The 19,707-nt window shown below is 40.1% G+C and overlaps 1 pseudogene; it reads left to right on the top strand.

Moving 5' to 3' along the window:
• Positions 1-2,709: 2,709 nt before the first annotated feature.
• LOC148022044 (uncharacterized) overlaps positions 2,710-19,707 on the top strand; it is a 39,798-nt pseudogene continuing 22,800 nt past the window's right edge.

Genomic DNA, 19,707 nt, shown 5'->3' with positions numbered 1-19,707 from the left:
GGCCAACCGGAACCACCCTTCCGTAGGATGGACCCATGGTCGCATCCACCGCACTATCCTCAGGGTTGCTTTAGTTGTCTAATTACCTATCACATTTAGTTTGACATGCAAAAATAGCTTCCTTAATTAGCCAATTAATCACTGGTTCCTTCACGTAACTTAAGCACTGACAAAGAAAAACAATGTCAAACAAGTTTCTTTTCAACAATTGATCTTATTTATCAGTCTTTTGAATCCATCATATAATCTAGCCCCCAAAGGCTAATCCCCATAATCTGCCCAAAGCCAATTCCATAATCCGCCCGAAGGCAATCCATAATCTGCCCAAAGGCAATCCAGCAATTCTTAGGGATTACTAATCCAAGTTTCTATCCGTAGACTAGTATGCGGGCCTCGAGATCCAATCTCGAGTCACGTCGGCCTCTTGTGCAGAACCCGAAGGCAAGGGATTTACGACCAGAGCCCCCCCTGGCACCCAAGTGTCCTCCTGCTTCAAGTAGCACCCACGGAAAGACCTCTCGCGGCGGGTTCGGTCCGCATACCTGGCACGGCTAACAACCCCCCTGGAAAGGTTCAGGCAGACAGTCGGGGATAACTGATTTTGCCTCTCCCTCCTGGCCTTCATCTTGTAGCATTAATTATTTTTCCAACTTTAGTTGATTGAGCAAAGAAGTACAAACAATGCTCCTAACTATACAAACACAATCAATCCAATGGTCGTTTATTTGGCCAACTGCTAAGGTATATTCCTTCTCTCCGAATGCATCCATCATTCGATCCGGGGTCAATTGCAACTTGGCAAGATCCCCAAGGGTTTCATTGCTTGTTTACCCTTTTATCCTTGGGTTAGGGTTTATACCCTGTTAACCCAATCAACAAATACCTTAGATTTATTACATTAGGGACTGTAATTCCTGGGCAACCTCGTCGCCCCAACTTGATCGGTCCATTGCTTGCTAGGCAATACATAACTTCCCTAACTTGGCAAATCGGTCCAAAGAAGGGTGATGTAGTAGGATGTCTACTCATCCTCTTACAAATTAGTCTTGTACTTAGAACCAGCCAACCTTATTCCAAGGAGTGGCCAAATCTATATTGTGATTTAAACACAAAGCCATGCAACGTTCGGACTTGTTGCACGAGACAAGTGTCGCACCTAACTTGTGGGATCATTTCTCCCATCAAATGGCATTCCTTGGTCAAGAAATATGTTTAGTCAAGATGTAGGGTTTGGGAGTCCTCTTGACCCAACCCAACCCTAGCCATACTAGGCCGACAACGTTTGTCCCTAGGGTTTCTAAACTCAATCAAAAGTCTAGTATTAGGAAAATTTTCCCTAGGGTAAAAACCCTAGATCGTTATTTTATGGGCGTCCCATTAGCCCTAACATTCTATGAATGTGGGTAGGATCTTGGGATTGAAAGTCTTGGCTTGGCATCCCAAGTGTGATACTAGGTAGAATTTTTAGCGTACTAAGTTGTACCTAGCGCATTGAGGTAATCATCGTTTGAGTTACACCATTGCAAGTGAATTGCCTAATCGAACTAATTGTCTTGTGACAAGAAGAGATATTTCCTTAGAGATGCCAATATTTTTCCTAAAAGAAAATAATTGCAAGACATAACATTCCATGCAAATATGTGATTCATAGACTTTTCCTTCTATGCAACTAAAAGATTTCAATGATCATTTCTTTTCCCTTGCGCTAAAACTATAATGATACAACGGAACCAAGCTTTAAAGATTGACAATTTAGGACTAACTCGTATAGAAACCTATGTTGAGTTTTAACAAAAACTATACCTGTAAACCCTTTTTCCAATGCATTGAATTCATGATTTAATATGAAATGCATCTTTTTCTGAAATAACTTCGATAAAGAAGTTCATGCATGAGTGAATGTCATGGGACTATTTATTGACTTAATCCGTCCTATAACATTTAACCCAACTTAAAATGCAATCATCCTCACATGCAACAGGTAAGTTCATGGTTTCCTTTTCATGCAATGCAATTCTTTGGACAATATTCAATGGCGTCTAAGATTAACCTTTATACGAATCACGTCCATGGATTTAAACCATAAGTGCAACATGCGACAAGCTCTATCCTTCCTGGCATGATCCCTCTTCTAATTTATGCATTATACATTCAAGGAGATTGCGACTTGGAAGTGCAAGCATTTTTCAAAGGCATGACATGCACTAACTTCGTAAACGAATGGATAGTTGCGTTTAAAATTTCCAAATGTATATAACTCGACTATGTGTATTAAAGACATGCTTAAATTCATTCTTTCCATTTGAAATCAATCTCTAAGAACCTGGGCATTGAGGTTCGGGGTGTTATCCACACGCGAACTCGGAGTAGAAACTCCCGCATGTGCACCTCTCGCCATTTTCTTGGGAGCCATTGATGACGTAAATAATTTGATTTAGCAACTCTCTCTTGGGTTACTTTTGTGTATTGACTCCTCTCTGCCCGGGATCTTTCCTTTTGCGCAAGACACGGACTTTACGGAATGGAGTTTTAAGATAAACCTGCAATGTACGGGAGAACAAGCTTTATGGAAGCTTAAAATTAGAAGCTTCCAAAGAAGCTTCTAATGCTTCTCTGTCTCTGACAGAAACATGGAGGAAAACGTGATGATGGGAGGATGGAGAGGACAACGAAGAAGATGAGGGTGATGATAATGATGATGGCGATGGGATGGCGCGGGCCACAGCAGGCCAGTGTGGCCGCCAGGGTGGTGGCATTTGGCGGAAACACGGTGTCCACGACCTGCTCTCCCTCCTCTCTTCCTTCCCCCCTCAAGCCTAAGGGGGGTTCATATAATGTGTGTGTGTGTGTGTGGGGGGGGGGGGGGGGGGGGGGGGGGGGGGGGCGATAGCCTCCCACGTGGCTCGCTTGCATGCCTCCCCTCCCTCATGCTTCTCCACACCACACTCCTCTCTCCTCCACTTAGCTCCACTCCCTCTCCCCTGCCATGCATCGGCTGAGGGGAGGGGGTAAATAATAAAAACGTTTGCAAAAATTGTAACCATTATCATTTTTCCTTTCCCATAAAGGGTGTTTGTGTGTGGTCTTGCGGGTTTTTAGCCTCGGCCTCCTACGCTCGATGCGGTGAGCTGTTTATTAAAGCACGTGGGTTAAGGACTTAGCCACTAACATTATTCTGTTGCGGGAGATGACTTAGCACTACTTTTGCGTGGGGCATGTAGTGGTCAAAATTCTTTAATATTTCGTAAAAAAATATTATATTCTCTTCCCCTTAGAGGAATCGAGATGTCCTCATCTCGAGAAGAGTTGGGGGTATTGTTGGTTGAGAGCACTTTCATCCATCCAAGTGGCATCCTCCTCGGGATAATCTTTCCACTGGACGAGGTATTCTCTCAAGGTTTTGGATCTCAAATGCCTCTCCATAACATCTAAGATCCTGTCAAGCTATAGCTCAAGGACTCCTTGGCTAGGCATTACAACTTGTTGATCATCAAGTACGTGACTAGGGTTAGGTACATACTTTTTCAGTAGATTGATATGGAATACATTATGAACCTTTAGGTTCTCAGGGAGTTGAAGTCTGTAAGCATTAGGCCCTAGGCACTTGAGGATCTTGTAGGGTCCACAATACCTTGGACTTAGCTTTTTACATTCACCCAAGGATAGGGAACTCTTCTTTGGACGTACGCAAATGAAGACCATATCTCCTTTAGTGAAGGATCTGTCTTGATGTTTCAAATCCGCGTAAGCCTTCTGTCTATCCTTGGCGGCTTGGATGTCCTATCTTATTGACTTGATTTGGTCATCCATATCTTCCAACATCTGCTTTAAGGCTTCAACCCTCAAGGTTGGATCCGAGAAGTCTAAAGGACTATGATAGTCGTGCCCATACAATGCTTGAAAAGGGGTCATCTGAATGCTTTGTTGGTAGGAAGCATTGTAGGAAAACTCAACCAATTGCAAATATTGGATCCACTTTTTGGGTTCACGGCAGCAGTGTGCCCTTAGCATATCCTCAATGACTTGGTTGACTCGCTCTGTTTGGCCATCAGTTTGGGGATGGTAAGTTGTACTGAAACAGTGTTGAGTCCCAATGGCTTCGAAGATAGTCCTCCAGAAGTGTGATATGAAGAGAGAGTCACTATCACTAATGATCCTTCTGGGTAGCCCATGTAGCTTGAATATCTCCTTGATAAATAACCTTGCAATGTCTGAGGCTTTATAGTTTTTTTTAACAGGGATAGGATGTGCAACCTTAGTGAGCATATCAACCACAACCATAATGGAGTTGTATCCTCCCTGAATATGGGGTAGGCCAACAACAAAGTCCATGCTAATGAATTCCCATTTCATTTGTGGAATGTCAAGTGGTTTTAATTTCCTTGGCATTTTGACATGTTTAGCCTTAATGCATTGACAAGACAAACATTTCGTGACATATTTGAGAACGTCACCTTTGAGCCTTTCCCAATAATAGCTCTTTCTGACTACATTGAGGGTCTTGGCATAGCTAGGATGCCTAAAAAAGGGGATTCATGAACTTCCCAAAGTATTTTCTGCTTGAGTGACTGGCTTGCCGGTATACATAATCTCGTTCTATAGTAGACAAGTCCACTATTGATAGAGAATTCTTGATACTTAGCCTGTAGCTTTGGCTCTTGATCTTTGATGGGGATCTCCCTTAGCAATTTCTGATAGGTTGGATCATGGCATGCCTCTTCTCTAGCTAGCTCAAGAATTGGGTTGTTTGGCATGGATACCTTTGTGACTAGAGATCTAGCTGTTGATGGATCTTGCAAAATCAGAGAATTCAAAAATGCATTGCGACTGAGTACATCGGCAACTACATTCTCCTTTCTAGGCCAGTATTTGATTTCAAAATTGTATTCCTCCAGCACTTCAATCCATCGATGTTGCCTCATGTTGAGCTCATTTTGGGTAAAAATCTATTTGAGACTTTTATGATCCGTTACTAGGGTAAACTTGTTACCCAATAAGTAGTGTCTCCAAAGTTTGAGAGGACAGATGACAGCTAATAGCTCTAGATCATGGCTAGCATAATTCCTCTCATGGCTCTTCAGTTTCCTTGAAGAGTAGGCTACAGGATGACATTCTTGCATAAGCACACATCCTAAGGCAAGTATGCTAGCATCAGTTATCACTTCAAACTCCTTACCAAGGTTCGGAAGTTTCAGGATAGGTGCTGATACCAAGCTTTGCTTTAGTTTATCAAGGCTAGATTGTTTAGCAATTGACCATACAATTGATGTTTGCTTCTTCAGTAGATGTCAGTGGCGCTACAATCAAGGCATAGTTTTTGATAAAGACCCTGTACCATCCTGTCAATCCAAGAAAACTACGTATTTCTTTGAAAGTTGTTGGTGTTGGCCACTCCAGAACGTCTCTGACCTTGGCCGGGTCTACTGAAATTCCTTCCGCTGATACAATGAATCCCAGATATTCAATCTGTCACTTGAAAAATGCACATTTCTTCTTTTTGGCATAAAGCTTGTGTACCCTCATTGTTTCAATAATAATGAGAAGCTAGGGTTCATGATCTTCTTCTTGTTTGGAATAGACTAAGGTATTGTTGAAGAAGACGAGTACGAAGTCATCAAGATATGGCCTAAAGATATCGTGCATTAGCCTATTGAAGGTAGCAGGAGCATTTGTTAACCCGAATGACATGACCAGGAACTCAAAGTGTCCATATCTTGTGCTGAATGCTGTCTTTGGGATAACCTCTTCCTTGATCCTTATCTGATAATATCCAGACATGAGATCAATCTTGGAGAAGATCTTCGCACCTTGAAGACGGTCAAGAAGTTCATCTATTCTTGGAATAGGATACTTGTTCTTAATGGTTGATTGATTCAACCCTCTGTAATCAATACATAGTCAAAGCATTCCATATTTCTTCTTTTGGAACAGCACTGGAGCTCCCCATGGCGAACTGCTAGGGCGGATGTAGCCTTGGTCTAACAGTTGCTTGATTTGCTCCTTCAGCTCAATCGCTTCCGAGATGGACATTCTATATGGCCTCCTTGCAATTGGTGCAGCTCCTGGCACTATGGTGCACAGATCAGTCGCCGTATGCGCGCGTAGTGAGCCTTAGAAGGTCCCCAAGAACAAAAGAACTCTACTTTTTGCACACAAATCAATGAAAAAAGCTTGCACGACATGAACAAGAGACCAATTGGGTGCAATCTCCCCCCATGCCTTGTGTGAGCGCTCCACAAAGCATGTATTTCATATATTATTCATTTTCAAGCTCAAATAATAGCCCAAATTACAAAATAGCACGCTTTAGCTTTTGAGTTTGCTTTTGTGCCGATAAAGAATTAAAGCTAATGGGCACCCAAGAAGTAAGGCGGTACCCAAATACAATGTCCAATACAAATATTTAAATTGTGCGCCCATGAGCATACAAAAATAATAAATAAATATCAAACGCTTTGATAAATAAGCGAGACAAAATATAGGCGCCATGCCTAAGATACGCACCCATCAAAAATTGACGATAACTTGAATACATGCTACCCTCCAATGCTTCCCAATGCCACCGCTGCTCGCTCTACACATCAACTAAAGCATTCACAATTGTTAGAAAAATAATACAATTAAACCGACAAAAGTGAATACCTAGCAGTCTTCAGCTACACAAATAAATTGGTTAGAAATCAATCCTAACCTTAATTTATTACGAGTATGCACTCTAAACTCATAAACGCTTATTAATTTAAATATGTATTTTACGGAATCACCCGCTATGGAATCACCCATTTACACATTAAATTAACAAAACGCCCAAAAAGGATAGGCGTCCCCATCGACTTCTTGCATAAAGATGCCACTTTGTGTATGAGCCCGGATAATAATAAAATTTTACAGAATCCACTGCAGAACCTCACGGAATCCACCATGGAATATGCCTCCTAGCATCATACCCCCAAGGTGGGATAGCAATTGTCCTCAATTGCTATTAGCTCAATGTGGAGCTAACAGAATGGGGAAAGCATTTAAGTCTCTAGCGTGCATCCATTGGGCATCTTCAACAGGATGATTTTTAAACTTGACCAAATATCTAGAATATCTATGGCCAGTTCTAGTGGTTATAAAGTCAGTATCTATATTACTTTCAAGCTCAAGGATTTCAGTTTCATCATCTAGTAAATGAGGGTTTTCATAGACACGGTGTATAGGTAATTGGTCTCTAAAGTCATAATAAACTGATATAGAAGGTGTTGTGGATTTTCCAATGTTGTGGTAGTTCTAGTTTAAATGCATTGTCATTGATTTTGTGTATGATCTTGAATGGTCCATAAAATCTAGGTGCTAATTTCACAACTGGGTGTTTATCTACACTTTGTAATCTTCATTTTTCTATTCGTAACCAAGCATAATCATCAACTTTAAAATTCATAGCCTGTCTTTTCTTGTTTGCTTGTTTTGTGTATGATTGTTGGGCTTTGGCAATCATATCTTTAACTTCATAAAAAATAGTGGCATGTATGCTAGCAATATCATCAGCAGTCTGAATTTTGTTTGATAATGATGCAACAGGTGTAGACAATCGATATCCATAAATAACTTCAAATTGTGCTTTCTTTGTAGCTATATGTGGTGTATTATTATATGCAAACTGAAGTAAATGTAGATGTGTATCCCATGTGTGTGGTTTTGAAATGGTGTAAGCACGCAAAAGATCTAAAATAGTACTGTTAGTAGCTTCTATTTGACCATTTGTTTCAGGATGAAATGCAAATGAAAAATCAATCTTTGTTCCTAAGTTAGCAAACAAAGTAATCCAAAAATTATTACAAAATATAGAGTCACGATAAAAAATAATAACTTTTGGTAAACCATGGTTAGTGAAAATAGTTTTCGAAAACAATTGAGCAACTTGAGATGCAGTTAAAGTTTTCTTGCATGCAATAAAATATGCTTGTTTGCTAAACCTGTCTACAACAGTCCAAATCATATCATGGTTAACTTTAGTGTTAGGTAAACTAGTGATAAAATCCATTGAAATATGTTCCCATGGTCTTGATGGAATAGATAATGGCATTAGTAAACCATATTGTTTACCATGGTGTCTTTTAACTCGTTGGCAAACTAAACATTCAGATACAAAGTTAGATACATCAGTGTCCATATGTGGCCAATAAAAATCTTCAGTCAATGTACGCAAAGTAGATATAATTCCTCTATGACCTTGATATGGAGGACAATGAATTTCATGCAAAACAAATGATCGAAATGGAACTATCACACATAAACTTTTTTCATAAAACATGAATCCATTGTTGTAAGACAGTGAATCAATAGGAATCCAATTATTTGCAACTAGTTTATTCCAATCAGCTTGAAAAGTAAGATCCTGATGATAAGTATCTTTCATAGGGATAAGGGAATCAAATGATATCACAGAAATATTATGAATTGTCGGTCTTCTACTCAAAGCATCAACTACAACATTCTCTTTTCTTGGTTGATATTGTATAAGGGGATGAAAACTTTGAATAAAAGTGGCCCATTTAATGTGTCGGTTAGATATTTGTGGTTGACTAAGGAGATGTCTAATGCTTTGTTGGTCAGTTTTGATCATAAATTGAGATCCCATTAAATAATGTTTCCATTGACGTAAGGCTTGTACTACAGCTAGCAATTCTTTGTCATAGGTAGAATATTTAAGTTCAAATGGTTTGGCTAGAATAGGCTATGGGATGATTATCTTGCATAAGGAGCCTATTCCAGATCCACTAGCATCAATAACTACTAAGAAGAATGGCCTATTGAAGTCACGTAGTTGTAATATAGGAGCATGCGTTAAAGCATGTTTCAATAAATCAAAGGATTTTTGTTGATTGTCAGACCAGTTATACACAATACCCTTCTTTAAAAGTTTTGTCAAAGGTAATGCAAGTAATGAGAAATTCCTCACAAGATTTCTGTAAAAGCTAGCAAGACCTAGAAAAGAACGTAATTCATGCACATTTTTGGGTATGGGCCAATTTAAAATTGCTTCTATCTTTTTAGGGTCGACTTTAATACCTTTTGATGAAATAATATGTCCTAGATATTCAATTTCTGTTTGAAAGAATTCACTCTTTTCTGGATTAGCATATAATTGATTGTCTTTTAACAATTTAAAAACTAAAGAAAATTGTTCATAATGCTCATTCTCATTTTTACTGAATACTAATATGTCATCAAAGAAAACTATGACACAATGCTGATGTTTCAAAAATATGTGATTCATCATACGACTAAATGTGGCTGGTACATTAGTCAAATCGAAAGGCATAACTAGAAATTCATAGTGTCCAAATTGTGTTCTAAATGCAGTTTTGAATATATCAGATATGTCCAATCTTACTTGATGATAGCCAGATTTAAGATCTATCTTACTGAATATGGCAGATCCTTATAGCTTATCCATAAGATCATCTACCCTAGGAATTGGATATCTATTCTTAACAGTAATTTTATTTAGGGCACGATAATCAATGCACATGCGATAAGTATTATTTTTCTTCTTCACTAATAAGACAGGTACACCAAATGGAGAACTACTAGGTCAAATTAATCCTCTGCTAAGAAATTCTTCTATTTGGTTTTGAATTTCTTTCTGTTCAATTTGATTATGTCTATATGGTGCTTTACATGGTAGTTGTGTTCTAGGAATTAAATCTATCTTATGATCTTCAAGACATGAAGGTGGTAATCTAGGTGGTAAATCAGCAACAAAACAATCTTGAAATTGGGCAAGAAATTGTGTATGCCTAGAATGCATCTGTTTTTCTTTAGCTTGAATTTCATTCACCCATATTAAATAAGATTTGCTACTTTTACATAATGCATGTTTAGCCTGAGTATGAGTAAGCAGTGGAAAATTATTGGAAGCGTGCATACCATGCAATGTGATTTGTTTTCCTTGAAAATAAATTTTAATTGAATGCGTAGAATAATCTATGTTAGGATTGTATTGATGGCGCCAAGGCATTCCTAAGATAATGTCACTAGACTGCAAAGGTACAACTAAGAAATTTCTTCATTCAGTATATTCACCAATTTTAATTTCTAAATTATACACCTCTTGTGTTCCATTATATCTCGTACCTAGGAATGCAGCCTTGATGCGATAATTTGTAGAAACAGTCTGTAAATTCAATTCTTTGACTAACTTTGCATAAATAAAGTCATGTGTGCTCCCATCATCATGTAAAATAGTCTTTTCTTTACCATACACAAAACATTTCATTGTTAACAAAGAATGGGGAGTTGGCATACCTGGCAAAGTATCCGAAGTAGTACCAATGTTGTCATAGTCTTCTGTAAAGTCCGGCATTTCCTCACATTCTTCTTCTTCTATTGCGCCAAGATAATTGATATGGACAGGTGGCTTTATGGATTGGCAATTGGCTGCTAGATGTCCAAGTTGATGGCATTTGTAACAAACTATAGGTTTTGCTTTAGATACATTATTGGTAATGGCAGGAAGTTTAGGAATGTTGGGATTTGACTGTGGGAATGGCTTAGGGTTTGGATTGGTGTTTGATGGCAAGGCAGGTGGTCGTGTCCAAGACTTATGAAATGAAGATGGAAGAAAACGACTTTGATTGAATCTTCGAAAATTTGAATTGAATTGTTTGGAACCAAAGTTACCATTAGTTGGAAATTGTTGTTGTCACTTGTCTCTTCCGCGAATCTTGTCTTCAGTGTCATGGGCCAAGGAAATTGCATCTTCAAGAGTTGTTGGCTTGAACATATTGACTTCAGCATAGAAATGTCCAAGTAGGCCAGACATAAACTTGCGTTTGTGAGTTGCTTTAGGTACATCTTCGAGCATTTGTAGTTGCAGTAGAGCATTCCAAAAACGTTCAGTGTATTGGGAAATAGGTTCGCGATCTCTTTGTTGTAGAAGATCCCATTGCTTGATGGCTTTTTCATGGAATTGAGGAGGAAGGAAATTCTACAAAAAAATCTTTTGGAAAGTTTCCCATGTAGTGGGACAATCAACGCTCTTGCAGACCACAGTCCACCATAAGAATGCTCGGTCAACTAAATGGTTAGTGACACATTTAATTTTGTCTTTCTCAGCATATGTTTCTTCATGGAAGTAATCATCAAATTGACTGATAAAAGCAAGTACAGTCTTTCCATTGCGTGATCCATTGAAAGTACGAAATTTGAAGTTTCTTTCACTAATCTTTGTTTCTTTGCGAATGGATTGGGCTTCAAGTGTTGCATCGATGGTACGTCATATCAGATCTTCGGGTTGCGATCCATCTTGGTCAGTGGTAGATCGTTGCAGATTGGCCAATTGAACTTGCAAAGCTTGTCGGGCTCTTCGTTCTTCTTCAAGCTGCATCATAATCAAATCCAACTTTTGCTCCATTGTTGGTTCGGGTAGATCTCCTTCAACCATAAAATCGTCCATGTTTTGTTCACTCATCCTGCAAAATTCAAAAGACCTCACACTCTCAAAATCTTATTAGCGAGATGAGCCTAGCTCAAAAGCGGGTATACAAGGCTTGTATATTTTGTTTGGCTTTTGTAGTCTTTCTCCTTTGTGATTGCGGTATTCGTTGTCACAACCGTCTTCCAAGAGAGTAGTGTTGCGTAGGAACTGCGTATGAACTTCTGTTCTTGTTGAAACTAGTTCAGTAAGTCTGCAAGTGTGAACAGGGACTTTCAAAGAGCAATAGACTGGTTTGTGTGCTTCTGCATATGAACTGCTGCTATGGTAATGGTTGGAGATGACCTTTGTGACTTTGGTGACTTGCTTGATTAAGAAAGGTTAGAATTTTAAGCTTTAGTAACTAGCTTAAATTTCGTGGACCAGAAGGCGTCTTCAATTGAATCGGTGGCGGCCGTCAGTTTATACTGATGCTGCAGGCAAAAAAAATCTTTGTCTTTAAGCTTTTTTAATAAGCTTACTATTAAGCTTAATAAGCTTTTTGTTAAAGCTTTGAAGCTTTGAGCTATGGAGTAAAGGTTTTTCTTATCTGTATGAAGATGACTTGTTAAAGGAAGTATCCATGTGGTCCTCCACCTCTACAGAGGCTAGTCTTTCGGATCAGAGGGTGTAGAAGGGGGTTCTTGATCGCCAGGAACACATTGGTATTGACCGTTCGCAACAAAACTGACTATAAAGTTTAATCATTCCAGGAGCTCCGCCTTCGCGCAAGATGGTAAGTGATTGGAAGCTCTCAATCTCAACTTCGCTCTGATACCACTGGTGCACAGATCGGTCGCCGTATGCGCACGTAGTGAGCGTCAGAAGGTCCCCAAGAACAAAACAACTCTACTTTTTGCACACAAATCAATGAAGAAAACTTGCACGACATGAACAAGAGACGAATTGGGTGCAATCTCCCCCCATGCCTTGTGTGAGCGCTCCATAAAGCATGTATTTCATATATTATTCATCTTCAAGCTCAAATAATAGCCCAAATTACAAAATAGCACGCTTTAGCTTTTGAGTTTGCTTTTGTGCCAATAAAGAATTAAAGCTAATGGTCGCCCAAGAAGTCAAGCGGTACCCAAATACAATGTCCAATACAAATATTTAAATTCTGCGCCCATGAGCATACAAAAATAATAAATGAATATCAAACGCTTTGATAAATAAGTGAGACAAAATATAGGCGCCATGCCTAAGATACGCGCCCATAAAAAATTGATGATAACTTGAATACACGCTACCCTCCAATGCTTCCCAATGCCACCGCTGCTCGCTCTACACATCAACTGAAGCATTCACAATTGTTAGAAAAATAATACAATTAAACCGACAAAAGTGAATACCTAGCAGTCTTCAGCTACATAAATAAATTGGTTAGAAATCAATCCTAACCTTAATTTATTACGAGTGTGCACTCTAAACTCATAAACGTTTATTAATTTAAATATATATTTTACGGAATCACCCGCTATGGAATCACCCACTTACACATTAAATTAACAAAACGCCCGAAAAGGATAGGCGTCCCCATCGACTTCTCGCACAAAGATGCCACTTTGTGTATGAGCCCTGATAATAATAAAATTTTACGGAATCCACTACAAAACCTCACGGAATCCACCATGGAATATGCCTCCTGGCATCACAATAGCTTGATTTCATGATCGACTTCCCTTTGAGGAGGAAGTTCTATCAGCTCTTTAGGAAATACATCTGTGTATTCCTTTAGCCATGAAGGTTTATCACTAGACTCCTGATTCTGATCTAGCTTATTTATCTTAATCAAATAGACAGGTAGCCCCTTTCTAACTCCTTTTATTATCCGAGATGCTTTGGCCAGTTGAATTTTTGGCTTCCCAGCCTCTCCTTGAGTTGTGACCAATTCCCCTTCAAAATTTCGAAAGGAAACTTGGCCCTTTCCAAAGTAAATGTGGGCGTCATTTGGTTTAAGCCAATCCATTCCGAGCAAACACTCATGGATACCTAAGTTCATAATCCTGAATCTGACCGAAATCGACTTTCCACCCAGTAGGAATTCCACCTTAGCAGTTTGCCTAGTACAAGTGACCTCACGACCATTTGCTAATTCCACAAGTAAGATAGGTGCATCTTTTGTGGCTATTCCTAATCTTCTTGCACAAACTGGTGAAATAAAGGAATATGTACTACCACAATTAATCAAGGTTCTAAAGCCTTTACCTTGATAATCCGATGGAGTTTGAATCACTTAGAATTGGCGATTCGGGCCTTTCTTGTGAAGAGTGGCATGGACTATTGTCACCTCAAAGTCTGCTTCCATGGTTAGGTCCTCTTCATCACCGAACTCCTTGTTAGCAACATTGGCGGTCCTCCCTCTGGCCTAGGTGGTGGCTCCTTGTCCACGGACGGTTCCTTGGAATGGTCCTTGACGTTGTCCTCCATTAAGCTTGGGACATTGCCTTTTGAAATGACCAGGCTCGTTGCAATGGAAGCAACAGAGATTGCGGCCATTACCTTGGGTAGAAACAAAATTATTGACAGTGTTGGTCCTAGCTTTCTTCCTTTGTCCCGGATTTTGGCCCTGCGCTCTCTTAGCCTGGGACCTATACACTCCTTTGTTCTGATCCTTGTAAGACCAAGTCTCATTAATTCTTGGCCTAATCTGCACCTCCTGTATTATGGGTGCAGCTCGAATGAGTGCGTCCTGAAATTTGTTGGGTGCATTGACTCGAGGCGGGTGTTTATAGGCGGATTTAATCCAACACAAAACTTCGACACCTGTTATGTCATATCCATCTGTGGGCATACTTCAAAAGAGAGACAATTTTTGAATAGTATGCATCAAGGGATATCTTCCTCGCACAGCTCTTTTTTAGCTTCTCCCAAGTAACTGACCCTTCCAAGATTCCTTGGTCTCTGCACCATTGCTTCCACCAAAGTCTTGCTTTGCCGATAAGCTTTAATTTGGCGAGCATCACTTGGTTAGTGGGTGCAGTACCGGCTCCTTCGAAATAATCCTCCATGGAGTCAATCTAGATCTCGGCATCATTTTGGAATGTCCTTCCCTTGTCATCAAATTCTGGTGGCTTGATTTTCTTGAGAAGAAACTTCTTCTCCCGAATCACGGCCGTACTTGGTGTAGGGATCGGACTAGGAATGTGCACTTGAGGTTGTGCCTGGGCATTAAAATTCTTTGCGTTAAAAATTTGCTAAACGTTTCTCACACTACTTTACATGCCCAGTTCAACTTTCAGCCAAGTGACCTAATCACTTAACTTCTTTATCACTACTTATAGCCATGACAATTATTGATAAAAAAAGTCTATTTCATTCATATGGGCATAGCCCTTCTGAGTACAATTATTTTTGGGAAAATGGAACAAGCTAATACATTAATTCGGGGAGAATAAGATTGTGTTACATTCAGCTACAGGAACTGAGTAATTTTATGGATTGGGGTCATGGATTTTCAGGAATCAATAGGTCATTGGAAGATTAGGGTATCCCTTCCTTTGATACCCGTTCTTCTCATAACGTCCCAACACCTTAATTCTGTCGGCAAGGATTATTCAAGTCACTTTCTCATACACATATGTGTTCTGCTTGACCTTTTGACCGCCGACATGTAGGGTTGCGTTTGCATGAGCCCCAACAAAGATGAACAGCTTTACGATCTTTAACTCCTCCATCCACTTGATTCTCTTCAAGTTGGTTCGAAGGTACACAAATCGGTGGGCAGCTATGTAATAAAGTTCAGAATCACATGTCCATCTCCATTCCACGTACAGGGGCAAAGGATTGTAGATGCAGTCTAGGATATTCATCATATCAAGCCTCCATCGATAAGTCAAAGCATGCATCGCGGTCATAAACATAACCTAGAACACCAGGAATTTGTTCCATGCTTTGCGAATCTGCAAGTCAGCATCAATAAGTAAGTAAGGAAATGTTCTTAACAGCAACATTTGCTCTACTTCACCTCAATAAGTTTCCTTGAAAATATTTAATTCGTTGGTTTGCTCTGATACCAACTATGACGTGTCCACCTGTTCACTTGCAGGACATGTCTTAGCAGCCCATCAGGAAGAGAGTCTAGAAAGCGTCGCCCGGCACTCCCACAGAATGTCACGAGGTTTGCGATCTAGGTCCTCCCAATTTTGCCACGAAACAGAAGCATTCCGGCCATTCCCACTTAGGACCGACCTGAATCAGGGTTTTGCTAGTGATCAAATTCTTAGAATGGCAGCTAGCATCAAACCCAAACAAACTACTTTACGCAGAAACGTCAGGGTCAAAGCAGATTCATGCTATACTTGGTTCAAGGAGAATGGGAAACGAGAGGGATACAAAGCTCGACCTCTCTGCCCGCAAGGCATAGCCCCATTCCATTCCCCTAAAACAGCATAAATCGGAACTCTAGTATCCTAGATTCTAGGTCATCGGTCCTTGCTGTCAATTTCCTTGAGAAAAGTTCCCGGCCAACCGGGACCACCCTTCTGTAGGACAGACCCATGGTCGCATCCACTGCACTTTCCTCAGGGTTGCTTTAGTTGTATAATTACCTATCACATTTATTTTGACATGCAAAAATAGCTTCCTTAATTAGCCAATTAATCACTGGTTCATTCATGTAACTTAAGCAGTAACAAAGAAAAACAATGTCAAACAAGTTCCTTTTCAACAATTGATCTTATTTATCAGTCTTTTGAATACATCATAAAATCTAGTCCCAAGGCTAATCCATAATCCGCCCGAAGTCAATTCCATAATCTGCTCGAAGGCAATCCATAATCCGCCCAAAGGCAATCTAGTAATCCTCAAGGATTACTAATCCAAGTTTTTGCCCGTAGACTAGTATGCGGGCCTCAAGATCCAATCCCGAGTCACGTCGGCCTCTTGTGCAGGAACCGAGAGGCAAGGGATTTACGGCTAGAGCCCCTTAGCACCCAAGCGTCCTCCTGCTCCAAGGAGCACCCACGAAAAGACCTCTCATAGGGGGTTCGGTCCACGTACTTGGCATGGCTAATAACCCCCTTGGATAGGGTCAAGTAGACAGTTGGGGGTAACTGACACTGTCTCTCCCTCCACGCCTTCAACTTGAAGCATTAATTATTTTTCCAAGTTTAGTTGATTGAGCAAAGAAGTACAAACAGTGCTCCTAACTATACAAACACAATCTATCTAGTGGTCGTTTATTTGGCCAACTGCTAAGGTATATTCCTTCTCTCTGAATGCATCCATCATTCCATCCGGGGTCAATTGCGACTTGGCAAGATCCCCAAGGGTTTCGTTGCTTGTTTACCCTTTTATCCTTGGGTTAGGGTTTATACCCTGTTAACCCAATCAACAAATACCTTAGGTTTCTTACATTGGGAATAGCAATTCTTGGGCAACCTCATCGCCCCAACTTGATTGGTTTCTAGGCAATACATAACTTCCCTAACTTGGCAAATCAGTCCAAAGAAGGGTGATGTAGTAGGATGTCTACTCATCCTCTTACAAATTAGTCTTGTACTTAGAACCTGCCAACCTTATTCCAAGGAGTGGCCAAATCTATATTGTGATTTAAACACAAAGCCATGCGACGTTCGGACTTGTTGCACGAGACAAGTGTCGCACCTAACTTGTGGGATCATTTCTCCCATTAAATGGAATTCCTTGGTCAAGAAATATGTTTAGTCAAGATGTAGGGTTTGGGAGTCCTCTTGACCCAACCCAACCCTAACCATACTAGGCCGACAACGTTTGGCCCTAGGGTTTCTAAACTCAATCAAAAGTCTAGTATTATGCCAATTTTCCCTAGGGTAAAAACCCTAGATTGTTATTGTATGGGCGTCCCATTAGTGCTAACATTCTATGAATGTGGGTAGGATCTTGGGATCAAAAGTATTGGCTTGGCATCCCAAGTATGATACTAGGTAGAATTTTTAGCTTACTAAACTCTACCTAGCGCATTGAGGTAATCATCGTTTGAGCTACACCATTGCAAGTGAATTACCTAATCGAACTAATTGTCTTGTGATAAGAAGAGATCTTTCCTTAGAGATGCCAATATTTTTCCTAAAAGAAAATAATTGCAAGACATAACATTCCATGCAAATATGCGATTCATAGACTTTTCCTTCTATGCAGCTAAAAGATTTCAATGATCATTTCTTTTCCCTTGCGCTAAAACTATAATGATGCAACGGAACCAAGGTTTGAAGATTGATAATTTAGGACTAACTCGTATAGAAACCTACGTTGAGTTTTAACAAGAACTATACCTATAAACCCTTTTTCCAATGCATTGAATTCATGATTTAATATGAAATGCATCTTTTTCTGAAATAACTTCGATAAAGAAGTTCATGCATGAGTGAATGTCATAGGACTATTTATTGACTTAATCCGTCCTACAACATTTAACCCGACTAAAAATGCAAGAATCCTCGCATGCAACAGGTAAGTTCATGGTTTCCTTTTCATGCAATGCAATTCTTTGGACAATATTCAATGGTGTCTAAGATTAACCTTTATACGAATCACATCGATGGATTTAAATCACAAGTGCAACATGCAACAAGCTCTATCCTTCTTGGCACGATCCCTCTTCTAATTTATGCATTATACATTCAAGGAGATTGCGACTTGGAAGTGCAAGCATTTTTCAAATGCATGACATGCACTAACTTCGTAAACGAATGGATACTTGCGTTTAAAATTTCCAAATGTATATAACTCGAATACATATATTAAAGACATGCTTAAATGCATTCTTTCCATGCAAAATCAATCTCTAAGAACTTGGGCATTGAGGTTCGGGGTGTTATCCACACGCGAACTTGAAGTAGAAACTCCCGCATGTGCGCCTCTCGCCATTTTCTTGGGAGCCATTGATGACGTAAATAATTTCATTCAGCAACTCTCTCTTGGGTTACTTTCACGTATCGACTCCTCTCTACCCGGGATCTTTCCTTTTGCATAGGACATGGCCTTTGTGGAATGGAGTTTTAAGATAAACCTGCAATGTACAAGAGAACACGCTTTATGGAAGCTTAAAATTAGAAGCTTCCAAAGAAGTTTCTAATGCTTCTCTGTCTCTCATAGAAATATGGAGGAAAACGTGATTATGGGAGGATGGAGAGGACGACGAAGAAGATGAGGGTGATGATAATGATGATGGGAATGGGATGGTGCGGGCGGCAACAGGCCAGCGTGGCGGCTAGGGCGGTGGCATTTGGCGGTAGCATGGCGTCCACGACCTCCTCTCCCTCCTCTCTTCCTTCCCCCCTCAAGCCTAAGGGGGTTCATATCCTTTTGCCTTTCCCGTAAAGGGTGTCCGTGTGTGGTCTTGCGGTTTTTTAGCCTCGGCCTCCTACGCTCGATGTGGTGAGCTATTTATTGAAGCACGCGGGTTAAGGACTTAGCCACTAACATTATTCCGTTGCGGGAGATGACTTAGCACTGCTTTTGCGCGGGGCATGTAGTGGTCAAAATTCTTTAATATTTCGTGCAAAAATATTACAAACAAATATAAATTAAGGATCCATATACCTCCCCCAAGGATAGGTTTTGAATCCCCATACCAAGAGGGAATGTTTTTACTACCGCATAAGCATGGACCGTGGCTCCAATGGTGAGAGGTCTCCCAGCAAGGATTGTATTAAGTAGGAGGTGGATAGGGTGCCATGGGGCTCTGGCTAGTAAATCCTTTATGTACGTAGGAATTACTTGGTCCTCTGTATGGCCCAAGTTCTACTTGGGACACCTAAAAACACTAGCTATAGGTGGATTTGATATTGGTGATGTGCAAATGCGCCGAACGAGACAGCACGTGAAATTGTAATTTTGCTCCTGTATGGACGAGGGAACACACATTATGGAATATAATCAATGAATTTTTTTAATTCTAATTGTATGTGCGTGAGTAAATCACACGAACAAACAACTGTGCATAAAAGGATTCTTTTTAATTAATGAAGTTGTTTTTATATGTTTCACATAATGTGGTAGGTAGTTAGATAACTAAGAACTTCCTAGAGGAAAGTGGGTGGATGGATTCTCGATGAATCCATTCCTATGGCAAGGAGGCCTTGGTTAGCTGAGAGGTTTCCTAAAAAACAAACGCTAGGAAGAAACTCTAGGAAGGGCCGATTTGCTAACTTACCTAGGATTTGGTCTCAGAACCCGAACTGTAAATTATCTTAGGGGAAAGATATGTCGGTTGTGCTAGAGCACTGCGAGGGATTTCATAAATCCTTAGTCTACTACTGGAA

Source organism: Lygodium microphyllum, chromosome 17 (genome assembly GCF_053477565.2).
Source record: "Lygodium microphyllum isolate KBCC chromosome 17, Lygodium_microphyllum_v1.1.10, whole genome shotgun sequence".
NCBI lineage: Eukaryota > Viridiplantae > Streptophyta > Polypodiopsida > Schizaeales > Lygodiaceae > Lygodium > Lygodium microphyllum.
Note: the sequence above shows the minus strand (reverse complement) of the source record. Positions and strands in the feature narration are given on the sequence as shown.